At 35.1% G+C, this 16,909-nt stretch overlaps 2 non-coding genes across 2 annotated transcripts; both read left to right on the top strand.

Moving 5' to 3' along the window:
• Positions 1–1,361: 1,361 nt before the first annotated feature.
• TRNAE-CUC (transfer RNA glutamic acid (anticodon CUC)) lies at positions 1,362–1,433 on the top strand. The gene has a single exon. It is a non-coding gene; the product is annotated as a tRNA-Glu (tRNA).
• A 2,155-nt stretch (positions 1,434–3,588) lies between these two features.
• TRNAE-CUC (transfer RNA glutamic acid (anticodon CUC)) lies at positions 3,589–3,660 on the top strand. The gene has a single exon. It is a non-coding gene; the product is annotated as a tRNA-Glu (tRNA).
• Positions 3,661–16,909: the final 13,249 nt, after the last annotated feature.

The raw sequence follows: 16,909 nt of genomic DNA, 5'->3' as shown, positions 1-16,909 counted from the left end.
CTACAATTGTTTGCTATTTTAAATTGTTATGATTATTTTTAAAAAATATTCAACATAATAAATTTTGATACTTGCGTACTATCGCAACCATATTGGCGATTTTTTATGTATGAAAATGTAAAAGTTACTTAGCATCTGCAAGTTGGTAGTTTTCGCGCCTTCTTTTTCAGAAAGATTCTCAAACTGTCAATATTTATAGTAAGTTTGGTAAAGAAGATCATAGGAAACCATACTTTAACAATCTAAAATACAAATTTGAATTTTTAAATAAGGATTATGTCATACATTAAAAAATAAAACACTTACATTCACCTTCAAATCTTTCTGTTATTATTATTATCATTTTGCGATATTCTTCTTCCGAAGCACACAGTGATCTGTTTTCACTTAAAAAAAAAAATATCAGAGAATTGCGGTGACTCGATTTCGTGCAATCTTCGGCAGCACTGGTTACCTAGAAAACGCATTTCCTCGTTGTGCCCTTTAGGAAATTTTCGGCAAAATTCGGTAAAACTCCTGAAATTTTACCCTAGTTTCTTCTATTGCTAGCGCATTTCACAAACTCATATTTTAAAACTACGTTTAAGGTAAAAAACATCCCGATTTGTGTATAAAAAACCGTTGGAACTTGGACTACAACAAAGTAGAAGGCATACGATTGGTTTGGTTTATTGAGATTATGGCAAAACACACTAGGGCTATCTGCCTAAGGGAAGAGATGACTTCCTGGAGGACTTTCTGAGGGAAACCGCCTCGTATAGACGTGTCACACGGGGAAAACCACGAAAACGCCGCCGGCCCGTTCGCGGGATTCGAACCTCAGACCGCTCTACCGCTGGTGGGCCTAGTAGGCATACGAAAATGGCGGTGTTGCTTTGATATGATTGTTATGATCATGATTGCCGGAAGAATGGTTATGGACATGTTTAGTTTAGGACACTTTCTGAAAATTTGGCTGTTATGGTTGCGATAGTACGTAAGTACCGAAATTTTTTATAATGTGGAAAAATTTACTTTACGGTATCCAAAGACTGAGTTCAACGATGAAGGAATGAATTATTTTTCTTATAATTTCACGTATATTTAATTATATAGCCAATATTTCATAAAATGTTTGAATTTCATACTATTTAAGCCCTGAAAAATCCTGCCATTCAATGCAAATGCATGTCCACAATGCCGATAGATCCGGCTGTGTTTACTGAGCCCTTTACTGTATGATTAAAGTTTTACAGTATATGTATTTTATTTCTGATATGCCTGTACAACTTACGGAGTTTTTATGCGTTAGATAACGAAGCAGTTACTGACAGAGCGGTTCCTTATCTAATAAGAACTACGTGAAGGCAGCTTTTCCTGAGTCCCACGTGGTCTAGTGGTTAGGATACCTGGCTCTCACCCAGGAGGCCCGGGTTCAATTACCGGCGTGGGAAGGTTTGTTTCTTTTTCGACTTATAAACCGTCCAAAGTAATTATTATAAGAAAATAGAAATATATAATAGTTTTAATGAACTCGGCTAGTGCCATTTTAAGGGTTCGGATAGTAATCAGTAATAATTTTAGAGTTACGTTTTTTGATTTTAAATCGCTGACAAATTTTTAAAAATTATATCATAAAATATCTTCACTTTGCCGAGTGGCAACATGCTTCTTTTAAATCATGAAGTTTTTTTGGTTTTATCTGAAACATAATATACCTTACAATTTGCCGAGTGGCGACATACTTATTTTAAATTGCAGAGTTTGTTAATCAAGATGTCACTGAATGCTAGCAAAAAGAAAAAACAAAGTTGAAATTCAAAATTCGGGCTTGTTTAAAATTTGGGGGGCTTTAGATGACACGGTGTTTACACAGCATAAGAAAAAAAAAAAAAAAAAAAATACATGCTTACATACATAAAGATTATTCACTATTTAAATATACAGACTGTACGCTTTTAAGCACTTTCAGTATTTAAGAAATTTGATTATAACAGCTCAAGAAAATTTAAAATAAATCCTCTTGTGTCAAAACGTATTGCGAAAATAAACCGGTTTATTACTTATTTTGATAAATTTTATTAAAATGTATTTGCTTTTCGGTAAAACAAATTAGATCTGAACAGCGCAGTTAAATCTAAAAGCTGATTTAAAAAGTGATATTCCCCCCTTTTTTATAAATTTAATAATGATTTCGTAATTTTCAAGTACCTCGGTCAGTTTTAAGGATTGCGTTTGTCACTAAAATGAAGTAACTTATCTGTCGTTTTGAGTTGGATTCAAGCTCTAAGATTTGGATTAAGATTTAATGATGGATACGTCTAGAAATAAAAAACAATTTTCATATATTTGCGGAAAAATATTTAGTTACTCAAAAGTTACTATTTAATTTTAACGTAAAAGTAAGGTAAAAGTAAAAAAAAAACGTAAAAGTCAAATTAAGTAATCCTACAATGTAATATTATCTTCCTGTGAAATTGCTGTTCTCAGAAAAGTTAAATGTTAAAAAAACATTGAAAATGCATCAGTGTTCTGTTTATTTTATTTGAAAATTTAAAAAAAAATCTCATTCATTATAATTTTACTCATAAAAATCTAATCTACTTGTATTTTAGTTTGTTTTTGTTAATAACAAGCAACACAGATAATTTATATATATATATGTATATTAATAAGCAATGAAAAATGTATATAATGTATCTTCCTTGCACTGTGGAAAAACGACGACATCTAACAGCACGCTCCAATTTTAAACGCATGTAGTCGTGCATCTTGGTTAGGTTAGGTTATTTAATTACGGCAAAGCCTCAAGGGCTATCTGCCTAAGGGGAGGGATGCCTTCGTGGAGGACTTTCTAAGGGAAACTGGCTCGCATACACGTTACACATGGGGAAAACCACGAAAACACCCATGCAGCCAGCCCGTTCGCGGGATTCGAACCTCGGAGCGAACTACCTGTATTCAGCGACTTTACCGCTCGGCCGCTGGTGGGCAGTCGTGCATCTTGAAACCCGAATTTTGAATTTAATTTTTTACTCCAAAGGGGCAATTTCCCAGAAGGGCTATTAATTTCGTTTTGGTATTTTGCGTTAAATCACTATCAAACGGCGTTTCCCTTTTCAAATTGTTGCCACCAAATATTAGAGACCTGCATTATATTTAAAAGTGATTAAATAATGGAGAATCTGCATGAACGTATGTATATTTCTCGTATTGTGAAAAAACAGAGACATCCAATTTTGAATAACGTCGTCCTGCACTCGAATATGGACATTCGGAAGTCCAAATATGGAATTTCTTTTATTATCTATTTCATATTTTGTAAAAATTTAATGATTTTTTTTTATTAAGAATATCCAAAGACTGGGTTCAACAATAAAGGCGTGGATTACTTCTCTTATAATTTAATTTTCGTTAAATGCTTGAATTTCATGCTATTAAATCCTGCCGTTCCATGCAAATACATGTCTACAAAACTGTTTCTGTTATACGTGTACAACTTAAGCGAATTCTGTAGATTTAGTATCTTCCACGATAGACTATGCGTTAGATAGCTAAGGTTAAATGGCAGATTTATAATAAGAACTATTCAAGGAATCTTTACCTGAGTCCCACGTTGTCTAGTGGTTAGGATACCTGGCTCTCACCCAGGAGGCCCGGGTTCAATTCTCGGCGTGGGAAGGCATGTTTCTTTTTCGAATTATTAACCATCTAAATTACATAATTATAAGAAACCGAAAAATATAATAGCTTTAACGAATTCAGCCACTGACATTTTACGGTTTCAGTTAGTAAATAATTATAACAGTGATAAGGAATTCCATTTGTTGCTTTTAAATCATTTACTTGGTGAATCCAGTAACAAAAAGATTAAATTTGAAAATAAATAAATATCTTATCTTTTGCTGAACGGCAAAATATTGGCGCGTAGAATGTAAAAAATTTGTATTTCCATTAACGGTCAGTGACAACATATTTTTTTTTTTTTTTTTTAAATCTCTAAATTCATTGAAAAACTGTGACACATTTATTTGACAGCTCTTATGCTTTGCAGAGTGTCAGCACATTTTTTTTTAATCGCCGAGATTGTTAATCAATTTCGAAAAATACATATATATTAATAAAATCTGACAGTTTCAGATTTTACATTGCGCCCAAAGGAACTTTTTTTAACATTTTGTGTGTTACCTTTATTCATTAAATATCACGTTCCTCGCACTTAAACCGTGAAATTCGCTTCAACAGCAATATCGCGAAATAATTTGAAAGTGGCCATATCTTTAGAATTTCCGATCTCTCGCGCTGAAAAAAAGATATTTTTAGTCCAAAGGGATTTGAATCCCGAAGGACCATTAGTTTCGTTTTGGCATTTTGCGTCGGACTCATAAATGTCGGTTCACTTTTCAAAATGTTGCCACAAAATGTTAGAGTCCTGCATTATATTTGAAGAAATTAAATAATGAAAAATCTGCATAAATGTATGTATATTTCTCGTATTGTGATAAAACAACGGTACAGAGTCATCGAATTTTGAATAACGTAATCCTCCAACGAATATGAGCATGTGGAAGACCAAATTTGAAATTTGAAATTTGTTTTATGATCGATTTCCTATTTTTTAAAACTTTGACGAATTTTTGATTAACAAACTCAAGGATTTCAAAGCGAGCAATGGCAACGTTGTGCAGAAAAAACATTTTTATCTCCAGCGCGTGAGTCTCTGTATCGGAAATTCTAAAGATAGGCTCGTTTTAAAACTATTTTGCGATATTGCTGTTGCACTGGATCTTATGGTTTAAGTGCGAGGAACATGATATTTAATAAAGAAAGGTAACACACAAAATGTTAAAAAACGCCCCTTTGGACGTAATTTAAAATCTGAAACATTTCAGTTTTTTTTTTTTTTTTTTTTTTTTTTTTTTTTTTCGTACAGTGTCGCCATTGCTCGTTTTGAAATCGTTGAGTTTGTTAATCAGAAATTCATTAAAGTGTTACAAAATATGAAATCGGATATAAAACAAATTCCAAATTATTGTTTCCAGATGCCCATATTCCGTGGAAGATTACGTTATTCAAAATTGGATGGCTCTAGGTACCGTTGTTATATCACAATGAGAGAAACACATACGTTTATGCAGATTCTTCATTCTTTAAATATAACGCAGGGCGATTAAAATTTGATGGCAACACTTTGAAAAGTGAACCGACATTTAAAGTGAACCAATGCAAAAAGAAATTAAGAGCCCTTCTGGGTTAACTCCCTTTGGGCTAATATATAAAGTGAATAAACAAGCAATAGATCCGATACTACATCCCGGAATTTCGAAATAATGCACTACTGGCCATCCAAAATGCAGTACGAAGAAGGACAAGAGATATCAAAAGACGAGAAAATCAGTAATTAGTGTTGCCTTCATGTTTGGCAATAACCGCTGCTACACACCTCAGATTGAAAGAAAGATGCTTTGGATTATTGTTACGAAACGGCAGCCCATGCTGCCTATATACGTAGCCATATTTCATCTGGTGTTCCCACGGTTGCAGCATGCCGGGCTAGGCGTTCTTCAGTCATCAATCAGATATGTTCGATGGGCGATGGATCTGCAGAACGGGTAAGCAGGGTAACAATGGTGGACTAAGGAGAAAGTTTGAACATTGTGTGTAACATGCGGCCGTGCATTATGCTGTTGAAAGGTGGTGGCAGGCAGGCCCTGAATATAAAGAACAGGTTTGCAAACCTCAGAGATATAGCGTTGGCTGGTAAGTGTACCGATAGTGCGTACTAGGGAGTGCGGGAGTGGAATCCGACATTAGCCCACACCATAACGCAGGACCAATATGCATAACACAACAGTCCAGCATCCTCTTTCCACGATATCTCTAATCCGACCATCGTGGCAATGCAGGCAGAAGCGTGATTCGTCCGAAAACACAATGTAATGGCATTCGTATGTCCATCTGTGCCGTTCAGTGCACCATTACAAATGCGAACGCTTTTTGTTTAAAGTTTAATGTAAGCAATGGACGCCTATTGGACAATCCATTGTACTGTAAATGTCGTCGAATTGTTCGCGCAGAAACCGATTGTTCTGTTACAAACTGCATTCCTTGTGATATGGTTGTGGATGTGGCATTGCGTTCCATGTGCACAATATGCCTGCCTTCTCGTTGAGTGGTGTGACAAGGCGGTTGCAATTGCTCTTGTCCGTCAGTCGCTCCCGCCTGCATCCACCGATTCACTTATTAGCATGACTTTTGCTTGGTTACGTCAGATGCGATGTCAGATTTCCCGGAAGGATAAACCGCAATATCTATGCAACGATTCTTTCTGCCTCAGTCAAAATCAGAAACATGCTCGAATGATGCTCGTGTTTTTTTACAAGACACACTAAAGCTTCACATGCAGAAATTTCATGAGAAAACAATTCACTTTACTCAAAACGGCAATCTTTCCTCCCTTTATAAACGGATTGTAAAGAGCTTTGCAATCACCCACGATCTGCGCGTGCAACTGAAATCGTAATCATTTTCATATTAGGAGCTTCTGTTAAAACGTCCTTGTCCTGTGCTTGCCAAGTAATTAAATTACTTATTATGAGTGCTGCTCACCATTTGTTCAAGTTAACAAACCTTTTGCAATTTTGCGTGATTTGGATTACCGAGAAGATGTAGACGAATGTGTTGGGGTTTTCCGCATTTTTCAAAAAAAGAATTACAACTGAAGTTGAAAGTTGGGAATCCAGTTCACCCTAATTTGAGCAAACCAGAATTGGAATTCATCGTTTTAATAGATATAGTACATCTGATGAATGACCAGTTTAAAGATAATAGATACACGAACCAGTTCGAGAAGACATCTCCTATTATTGCTGAATTCAGTTCTAAAAAGATAAATGAGAAACTTAAGAAAGCCAGTGCCACGTCGCCTGTCGCCCATCTGATTCAAAATTCTACAAACCGCAGACAACAATGGAAAAGAACGGATTCCTCCAAGCAAGGTTGCTAAGATGACTCCTGCTCAGACCATTTCCATCGATACTAAGAATGTTCCAAGCAAGACTCCGCAAAGGAAGTTCATACAGCTTCAACGATGAATAATTTTGAAGTTTTTGGGTGCAGTTCTCTCTTCTGAGGAAATTATGGAAATTACGTAAAGATGAATCATCATCTAAGGAAGAAAATCACACAGGCGTTATTCACGATACTGTAATTGGTCATAAGAAAAAAAAAAAAAAAGAGTGCTTCAGATCATTTCCCCCAGACCGAAGTAACTTGGAAAGAAATTAGAAGCTGCGTTTCCAGACACGGCGGATATGGCTATACCAGCGTTTTGACCAGATACAAGGCCACTATCATCTTTAATTTCGCCTCAAACCGACAACGTGCACTTACTATCTTTCTGAAATAAGAAACACAGTTCAACGCTTTCTGACGGAAAAAAGATACTCCGATCAAAATTGTGGTCCGAAGATTAATTATGATTACTCTAACTTTGAAGACGCTAAAAAGGAATTATGGTGAAAGTTACCCAGTAATGAGAGTTACGTAGTTTATCAGAAAATCCCAAGGAACTGAAGTGAAGCTCACAGTATTTTTCGTGTCCCTGACGAAGAATGATGCCGGAAGAAGCATTTACAAAACGAAGACTATTCTTAACCTGAAGGTTAATGCTAGAAGTTTTAGATTTAACACCGCAGCACTATGATGCGTTTCCTTTGCCAAAGTTTTGTTCACAGACAGCTATTTGGTAACAACGTACGGAGATGTATTAAAAGTAGCAACAATCATTTGACCTACACTTGCAATTTTCCAAAAGACGAAAATCCGACTTGTATTCGATGTAATCAAAGTAACGTGGCTTCCTTTAGGGGTTGCGAATTATATCTGAAGTTTTTCAAAAGAAACATCGATGATTAGCAAGCTCCAGAGTTGCTTAAAAAACCTGCCAAGAAAGTTGCTAAACGTAAGATTGAATCCCCCGACATGACAGACTCTAAGCAAGATTCAACAGCCCCTGCAATGGCATCGAAACATGGATCTGTGGCCCCTGCAATGGTATCGAAACATGGACTTGTGGCCCCTGCAATGGCATTGAAACATGGACTTGTGATGGAAAAATTCGCTTATCCCCTCATCAAACTGCTGTACTTCGCTGAGCGCTTCAAAAAAAGGAAATTACTGACGGAAAATTCTAGCTGGTACTTTATATAATGGAACTTTTTAATGGAATGGAAATTTAATTTCCCTGCTACCTCTAATAATATTTACGTTTGCGCAAGATAAGTGGAGCCACAGTTATTAGTAGTTCACCTCTTCAAGGTAAGCTTTTTAATATATTCTCAGTTTTGTTTCTCATGCCTATGATGTTTTAGGTCCCCTCTTTTTCAGGGTGAGATAGTAATATTCTTCATAAAGGATCATTAAATGGGCTTATTTTGTTATTGAACCGGACACGTCGCGCTTAACACGGTCTTCTCGACATAACTAGTTTCGACTCAACTGTGAGAGAAGACTTTTTCGATCTGATTCGAGTTTCAAAATCTGCGTCATTCTCCATGGGCACATGTACAAAAGAAATGTTATTGCGAATGAAAATCAATACTGTCTGGTGTCTTTGTCTCCGACAGTTCAATTGCGCTAAGGTGCTGCTTAAGATGGAGAAATTCTGCAAATAACACTTTCTTTCCTTTCAAGCTGGTCTTTGGAGCTACTCTGTACCGTTCTTCATCTGCGCCGGCTATGAATCGGCCGTTGTGAGAAGTCTTCTCCGCTCTCACTTCTCCGCTCTATGAATTTATCAAAGTAAGAAGTCTTCATTCTAATCGGATTATCACCTCTTTACCATCTCCATTCTTTTCGTATAGGACGCTCGAGATCAGCCGGCATAACTTGTTCCTAGTTTTAACAACAGCAATTTTCTTTTTAAATTTTTCATCGGAGGGCGTCTTCATGCGGATGTGGCATCTACCAAAAGTTGTGGTTGAAGATAACTCAAAGTTCATCAATCTGCCGAGACAAGTAATTAGTTCTCTTTTATACACACAACCCCAAACAACTGATTACGATCGTTTTTACGAGAACCCCCTGCCGCTAATATGCAAGAAATTAAGACAGTAGAGAAATACAAAAAAGTAAAACATAAAATTAGCAAAGCAACAATCTTGTGTTTGACGTAGATTTTAGTAAAGACACTTTCGATTTCGAGGTTGGATTTCTGCCTGTTGGCCCGCGGAAGGTATTTCATTTCCCTTCTACCACCCAAAGGAGGGCATTCCACTATCCGACACCTTGGGAATGCGCCCTCTAGAAGTTACAGGCTTCCCCCAAACTGGAAAACATCTATTATTGTACCCCTGCTTAAGCCGGGCAAACCGGCCACTGTGTCTAAACATTACAAACCCATTGAATTCACTAGTATTCTTTGTAAAATTGTGGAACGTATTATACATTTACGATCCATGGATGAGCTTGTAAAGAATAAGAATTTGAACTTCTATCAAACTGCATGCAGAAGCGTCACGCCACAAAAGATCAACTTTTTTTTTATGTCAATCGGTTATTGATGGCTTTCAGGAAAGATCACTGCTGTCTTCCTGGATATTAAATCAGCATTCGATACTGTATGGCGACAAAAACTTATTGAAATAGTATACGAACATGGTATAAGAGTTAATGCTCTAATCTGTATCGCAGACTTCTTGAAAGATAGGAAGTTTAGAGTAAGGTGCAATGGAGCTTTCTCTAAAGACAGAAGAACATGGGCAGGTGCCCCTCAGGGCTCAGTTCTCAGCCCCCTGTTATTCGTTTGTATGTTAACAATATTCATCAATTCCTGGAAGGGGACACCATAGTTCCTTGTTACGCAGGCGATATAGCAATCTGGCACACAAGCAAAGACATAGAAAAGTCTGCGAGATCATTAAACCAATCCTTTGGAAGAATTTTGGCTTGGTTGAGAGATCTAAAATTAAAGATAAACCCACTCAAAACAAGCTACGCAATTTTCTCGACAGATCGAAAACGCAGAAAATCTTTTCAACCTACCATATTAATGGATCGCTTGCCAGTTACTAAGGCAGATAAACCAAAATATCTGGAAGTTACCTTAGATGTTGAACTACGCTTCACTACACAATTGGAAAACTGCTGCAATAAAACACTAAAAAAGCTTCGAATTCTGAAAAGCTTATATGGCACGAATTGGGGGACCATTCGGAAAACATTAAGATCTACTTACATTGCGTTGATAAGACCGAACATTGAATATGCGACATCTATTTGGGCACGCGCTTCTGAGACCGCATTGAGGAAACTTGACAAGATACAGGCAAGACCAGCCAAAATAATACCTGGAGTTGTTTCATCTACCAGCAACATGCAGAATAAGAGTGCGCACTTCCGACTCTTTTATAGAGAAGGAAATATATCACGCTCAAGTTTACAAACAAGGCCAGGAGCCGAGACGTGGGGCACATCTCCAGAAGGTCTTTTGGAAACTGAAACAACAGGTTAAAGATTTAAGAAGTCTGAAATATGACAATGAGATCAGAGAAAATATTGCTCTCAAATATGACACCTACACTGTCCTTCAAGACACTGTCCTCTTACATCCACATTAACACGAAAATAAATCTCGATCTGGTGGCACATTGTACAAGAAAGGAAACTGAAGCTGTTATCAAGGCAAAAGATACTCGAACAATTGAATTTTTTAGGTGCTGATTTGATACAAAATTTACATAGATGGTTCATCAGATGAGACAATCGACAGGGTGGAGCCGATATTCACACCACTATACCAAATGGGGCAACTATACTCCAAAGCCATGGAGCAGGCAACATCGCTTCACGTCACATGTGAATTAAGAGCAATCGAGGAGACCCTGAGAATTTACATGGACTTAAATGATAATGATAAAGCCAGAGGACTTGCAATTTAATGTGACTCTAAGGCTACTTTAGAGACAATACTGAAAGGACATTCAAGACTCACCTAGGATGTACATTAACACCTAGAAACAATCAACCACATGGGAAAGACATGCACTATGCAATGGATACCTGCACATGCGAACAGGCTGCCTTGTTTCAATCGATTCCAACATATGTTAAAACGAGGCTAAAAAGGCAAGAAATCTTAACATATCAATCCCCATCACTCTTAAAGATGCTAATACCATTGCCAGGTATAGACTCAGAGAGAAATCTATTAAGAAAGACTATCATATATGTGAGATTGATGCAAACAGAAAAATTACAAAGACCATTACTAGATTGAGAACCCGCCATTTTAGGGGAATGAAAATTAATGAAGATGGTACCAGATCACACAGAACTTGTAGAAACTGCCCCGACACGGAGATTTCTCCAGAACACATCCTCACCTGTGATATACTGATACTGATATTTTTTATAAGAATGATACTGATATGTTTTATTAGAAAAAAAATCACATCTGTTCTGAAAGTTATCTATGTCACTGATCATTTCAAAATTTAAGTTAAAAAATTCCATTCAAAAATAAAGATTTAATTGAATGTTTTTAATCTCGAAGGATTAATTAATTGTATACATATTATATAAAATTCTATGCGTATGACCTCTGGAAAAATTTTTGATAGAATTTCGAATTTGTGTCCAGATCTCTATAGAATATCTACACGTATTTCTATAAAATCTCTACATATAACTCTATAAAAGTTATCTCTAAATTTTGTAGGATTCTATGGAAAATCTCTGACTTGGTTTATAGAATACTGCGCCATAATTCTAAAGGGTTTTAAAAAATAGCAGAGCTTTTTTTTTTTTATTTTTTTTATTTTTTTATTTTATTTTAGCTCAAAGGGGCAACTTGCCCAGAAGGACTATTAGTTTCGTTTTGGCATTTTGCGTCGTCCACTATAAAACGGCGTTTCACTTTTCAAATTATTGCCAACAAACATTAGAGCCCTGTGTTATATTTAAAGAAATTAAATAATGAAAAATCTGCATGAATGTATGTATGTTTCTTGCATTGTAAAAAAATAAGGGTACCTAGACATCAAATCCTGAATAACGTAGTCCTCCATTCGAATGTGGGCATCTGGAAGCCCAAATTTGGAATTTGTTTTATTATCTATTTCGTATTTTGTACAGCAACTATGAGTTTTTTAAGAAACTCAACGATTTCAAAGCGAGCAATGGCAACACTGTACTTTGAAAGTTAAATAGAGTGACGTTGTTACATATGGTGTAACAACAGCCATCTGATTGGTTCATAAAGTTCTGATGCATTGCGTACGAAGGAAAAATGACAGAATAGTTATATGTTGAATTATTTACAGCATGCACAGTCCAAAATTTTGTAATTTCGTTTCGGAAGAGGCGAGAATAGCAAATATGGAATACAGGTTTAGAACCCTCGATATCAGTGCTCGTGCCGGAAGTTTACACTCAGGCTTACTAAGCCACTAATTCTTTCGCTGCTATATAGCAATCTTTATTAAGTTCGTAGGCTGCTATTGCATGGTGTGATTCAACTTATTTCGTATATATTCAATGAACAATTAAATAGTCCAATAAGGAAAGTTCACGGAATGATAAATTTCAAGTTCACTACACGTAAGTAAAAATTGAACATATTTACGAGTCCGGCAATTTTTTTAGCCTAAAGAAGCGTTAGCTCAGAAGGACTATTAATTTCGTTTGGGCATTTAGCGTCGTCCACTGTAAATGTTCGTATCAATTTTTAAACTGTTGCCACCAAATATTATCACCCTGTGTTATATTTAAAGAAATTAAATAATGAAAAATCTGCATAAATGTAATATGTTTGTTTCTCGCATTGTGATAAAACAACGGTACCTAGAGCCATCCGCTTTTGAATAACGTAATCCTCCTGAAAATATGGGCATCTGAAAGCCCAAACTTGGAATTTGTTTTATTAGAAAAAAATCATTTTTGTCGATTTCATACTTCGTAACACTTTAACGAATTTTGATTAAGAAACTCAGCAATTTCAAAGCGAGCAATGGCAACACTGTACGGGAAAAAAAAATGACCTCCAACATGTAAGACCGTGTATCGGAAACTCTAAAGATATGCTCTTTTAAAATTATTTTGTGATATTGCTGTTGAATTTTTAGTTTAAGTACGAGGAACATGATATTTAATAAATAAAGGAAACTTACAAAACGTTAAAAAAACACCTTTGGGGGTAATATAAAATCTTAAAGTTTCAGATTTTATTGTTTATTTACAGAAGTTTATAAGACATTTTCGTAAGGTTAGTTTGAATTAAATAAACAAATAACTTATTGTTGATGGATAAATGTGCAGAACGAGGGAACCTTCAATGTGAAATAACAAGTGAAACATTAAATAAGTATCATATTTAAATTGTAATTATCAGAAAATAACATGCATTAAAAGGAAGGAAACAAATACTAAACAACAACAGTGGATTATACAACTTCCTACACGACATACAAGTTAGAATATTAAATGCATTTTTGAAAGGCTATAAATATAGTCATGTCACGCCGTCTGGCATTGTCAAAAGAAAATGCAAATTTTTACAATTACAAATCATTACTTTCCTACCATTGTTGTAGATTATCATCTACATATTTTTCGACACATATATCTACATATATATCGACACTCATCCTTCTCATATCGATTCATTTCTTCAAAACATCGATTAGATTCGAATCGTTGCTGCATAATAATAGAGTGAATGGCGGTTTTTGATCTGTAACTGGAAGCATTCCAGTTATAGAAGCAGTTACAATAATCTACTTTCGTTTATGTAGGGCACCAAAGGGTGTGGCAGGCTGTGATATACGATTTGGCACATAGCTATTTTTAGTGAGATCGTCTGTGCGAAAATGCGTGAATGTTGTTATTTTTATTCCCATTCTCATTATGACTCACAGAACATGTTTGCAAATGATTATGATCCTGTTAAAATTTATTTTTCGATCTAGTTAATTAGGTTAAGAATATTTTAATGTTTGACCTTCACATCATTGTTGGGTAAACGATATTTTCAGTTAAGTGTTCGTTTGAATTTTGCTTGAACTACCTAAAACAGGCAAAAATATATATTTAGCTGCATTAAATTTATGCCACCTATTAAATTTCTGTAAAAGTATAATTAGACTTGATGTATTGCATAGCAAATCCTTAAATGCTTTAAAACAAACAGGAATAAATAATTTGCGAAAATGATAGCCGGTTAAACATAATTGCTTATATAGTTTAAATAAAATGTGGATATTTTATAGGTTAAATAATTCTGAGGTATGATAATATTTCCGTTCTAATTGCTTCTTTCCTTAGAAGAAATTATCCTCATACGTACAGGGCTGCGTGCGAAACCCTTCAATTATACACATCAAATTTGTAATATTATACGTATATTGAATCTGTAAAACGCCTGTTCTGATGCTTTTATTTATAGAAACAGAAGTTCAACAGAAGGTGAAGTGTAATTTTTTTTAGTCCAAAGGGGCTTTGTCCCTGAGGGACAATTGTTTTCGTTTTGCGATTTTGAGTCGAATCACTCTGAATGTCCGTTTCACTTTTCAAACTGTTGCCATCAAATATTATCGCCCTGTATTGTATTTGAAAAAAATTATATAATGAAGAATCTGCATAAATGTATGTCTATTTCTCGCATTGTGATAAAACAACGGTACATAGAGCCATCGAATTTTGAATGACGTAATCCTACTGCGAATATGGGCATATGGAAGACCAAATTTGACATTTGGAATTTGTTTTATTATGGATTTCCTATTTTGTAAAACTTTAACGAATTTTTTATTAACAAACTCAAGGATTTCAAAGCGAGCAATGGCAACGTTGTACAGAAAAAACATTTTTATCTTCCAGCGCGCGAGACTGCGTATCGGAAATTCTAAAGATATGTTCAATTTAAAACTATTTTGCGATATTGCTCTTGAACTGAATTTTATAGCTTATGAGATATTTAATAAATAAGGGTAATAGACAAAATGTTAAAAATAGTCCCTTTAGATGTAATTTAAAATCTGAAATCTTTCAGATTTTTATTTATTTATTTATTTTATTTATTTATTTATATTTTTTGAAGAAACGGTGAATTTGATGGCAGTTACAAAGAAGTTTCCGTGCACACTTACAAGACGGGCTTTATACAAATAAAACTATTCACAGATTGTGTTAGCAATAGGGAGCCACTGTCGGTGTGTTCGAAAAGAATCTACTGCGACTATCAAGTGTCGGCATATTCGAAAATAGCGACAGGTCTCTTTTACAATGTTTAATGCCAGAAGGAATCTCCCCATATGCTGCAGATGTTCTTGATTTCCTGTATGCGTTTGTTCTTGTTTTCCTGTATTTGATCCTGTATGATAATGGTGTCACATTGATCTCCTGAACGTTACGAAGGTAGAAGACAGATTGGCTTGTCCGGGCACAAACTTGGATATTAATCCATGGGATTTTTTGAAGTAGAGATAATCCCAAGGAAGATTAAAAATGTTTTACAGCTCAAACCTCTTATCGTGCAGTTTCAGTCTTTTTTGTCTTTCAAGTAACTATTAGTCTTTTTTTCTGAAACTCTGCCGTGCACTTTCGAAAGACGTGTGCTGGAGGGTTGTTTTATAAATGCAAAAATACGCTTGTAAAAGCTTGTAAAACAAAATGGTGGTCACATTGAACACGTTCTGCACTAAATTTACTTTCCATGCTTTGGCAGTTAACTGTGCGTTTATTTTGTAATGTTTGAATTATAAATAAATGTGTAATAAGCGAAATAAAGAATATGATACTTCGCACGCCACCTTATACAACTTGCCAAAAAAAAAAAAAAAAAAAAAAAAATCTGAAATTTTTCAGATTTTAAATTACGTCCAAAGGGGCGTTTTTTTAACGTTTTGAGTGTTACCTTTATTTATTAAATATCATGTTCTTTGCACTTAAACCATAAAATTCAGTTCAAGAGCAATATCGCAAAATAATGTTAAATTAAGCATATCTTTAGAATTTCCGATATACACAGTCTCGCGAGCTGGAGATAAAAGTATTTTTTTTTTCTATATAACGTTGCCATTTCTCGCTTTTAAAGCATTGAGTTTGTAAATCAAAAATTCGTTAAAGTTTTACAAAATATAAAATCTATAATAAAACAAATTCCAAATTTGGGATTTCAGATGCCCATATTCGCAGTAGGATTTCGTCATTCAAAATTCGATGGCTCTATGTACCATTGTTTTATCACAATGCGAGAAATAGACAATCATTTATGCAGATTTTTCATTATTTAATTTCTTCAAATATAATGCAGGACTCTAACATTTTGTGGCAACAGTTTGAAAAGTGAACCGACGTTTATAGGAGTCCGACGCAAAATCGCAAAACGAAAACAATAGTCCTTCAGGGACAAAGCCCTTTTGGACTAAAAAAAAGCCAGTTCTATATATTCCTTTCTACTGGGCCGATTGAGGAAATTTAACGTTCGTTTTTCATACCTCGAAAGCGCGATTTAGGATTTTTATTAGATTTATATATAGCATTGTTCTCACGTAGGTATTTTGGTACAAAATCCGACCAACAGTCCGATAAATAACATTGTAATTTTTTTTTCATATTTTGACTCTACGAGTCATATTATGACTTAAATTTTGTGAAAAACATACTGAGAAATTTTTAAAAATTTCTTTTCACAATTTTCACTTCCTTGTACGAGGTAAAGAGGACATATTGTAATCGCAAAAAATTTCGGGTATCATATTTCAACGAAAATATCAATTTTGACCGCTATCCGAATGCAATTTAACGATGTTTTTCGTGACATCTGTAAGTAAGGACTCTTTTCTCCCCAAAAAATTACAAAACTGATTTAAAATGAATTCTGAAGAGAATTTTTCGTGGCGTCTTGCGTACCTACATACGTATCTCGCAT

Source organism: Stegodyphus dumicola, chromosome 3, assembly GCF_044657685.1.
Source record: "Stegodyphus dumicola isolate Sdum_Otavi_A_Nest chromosome 3, ASM4465768v1".
NCBI classification, from domain to species: domain Eukaryota; kingdom Metazoa; phylum Arthropoda; class Arachnida; order Araneae; family Eresidae; genus Stegodyphus; species Stegodyphus dumicola.
This window is presented reverse-complemented; position numbering and strand designations above follow the sequence as displayed.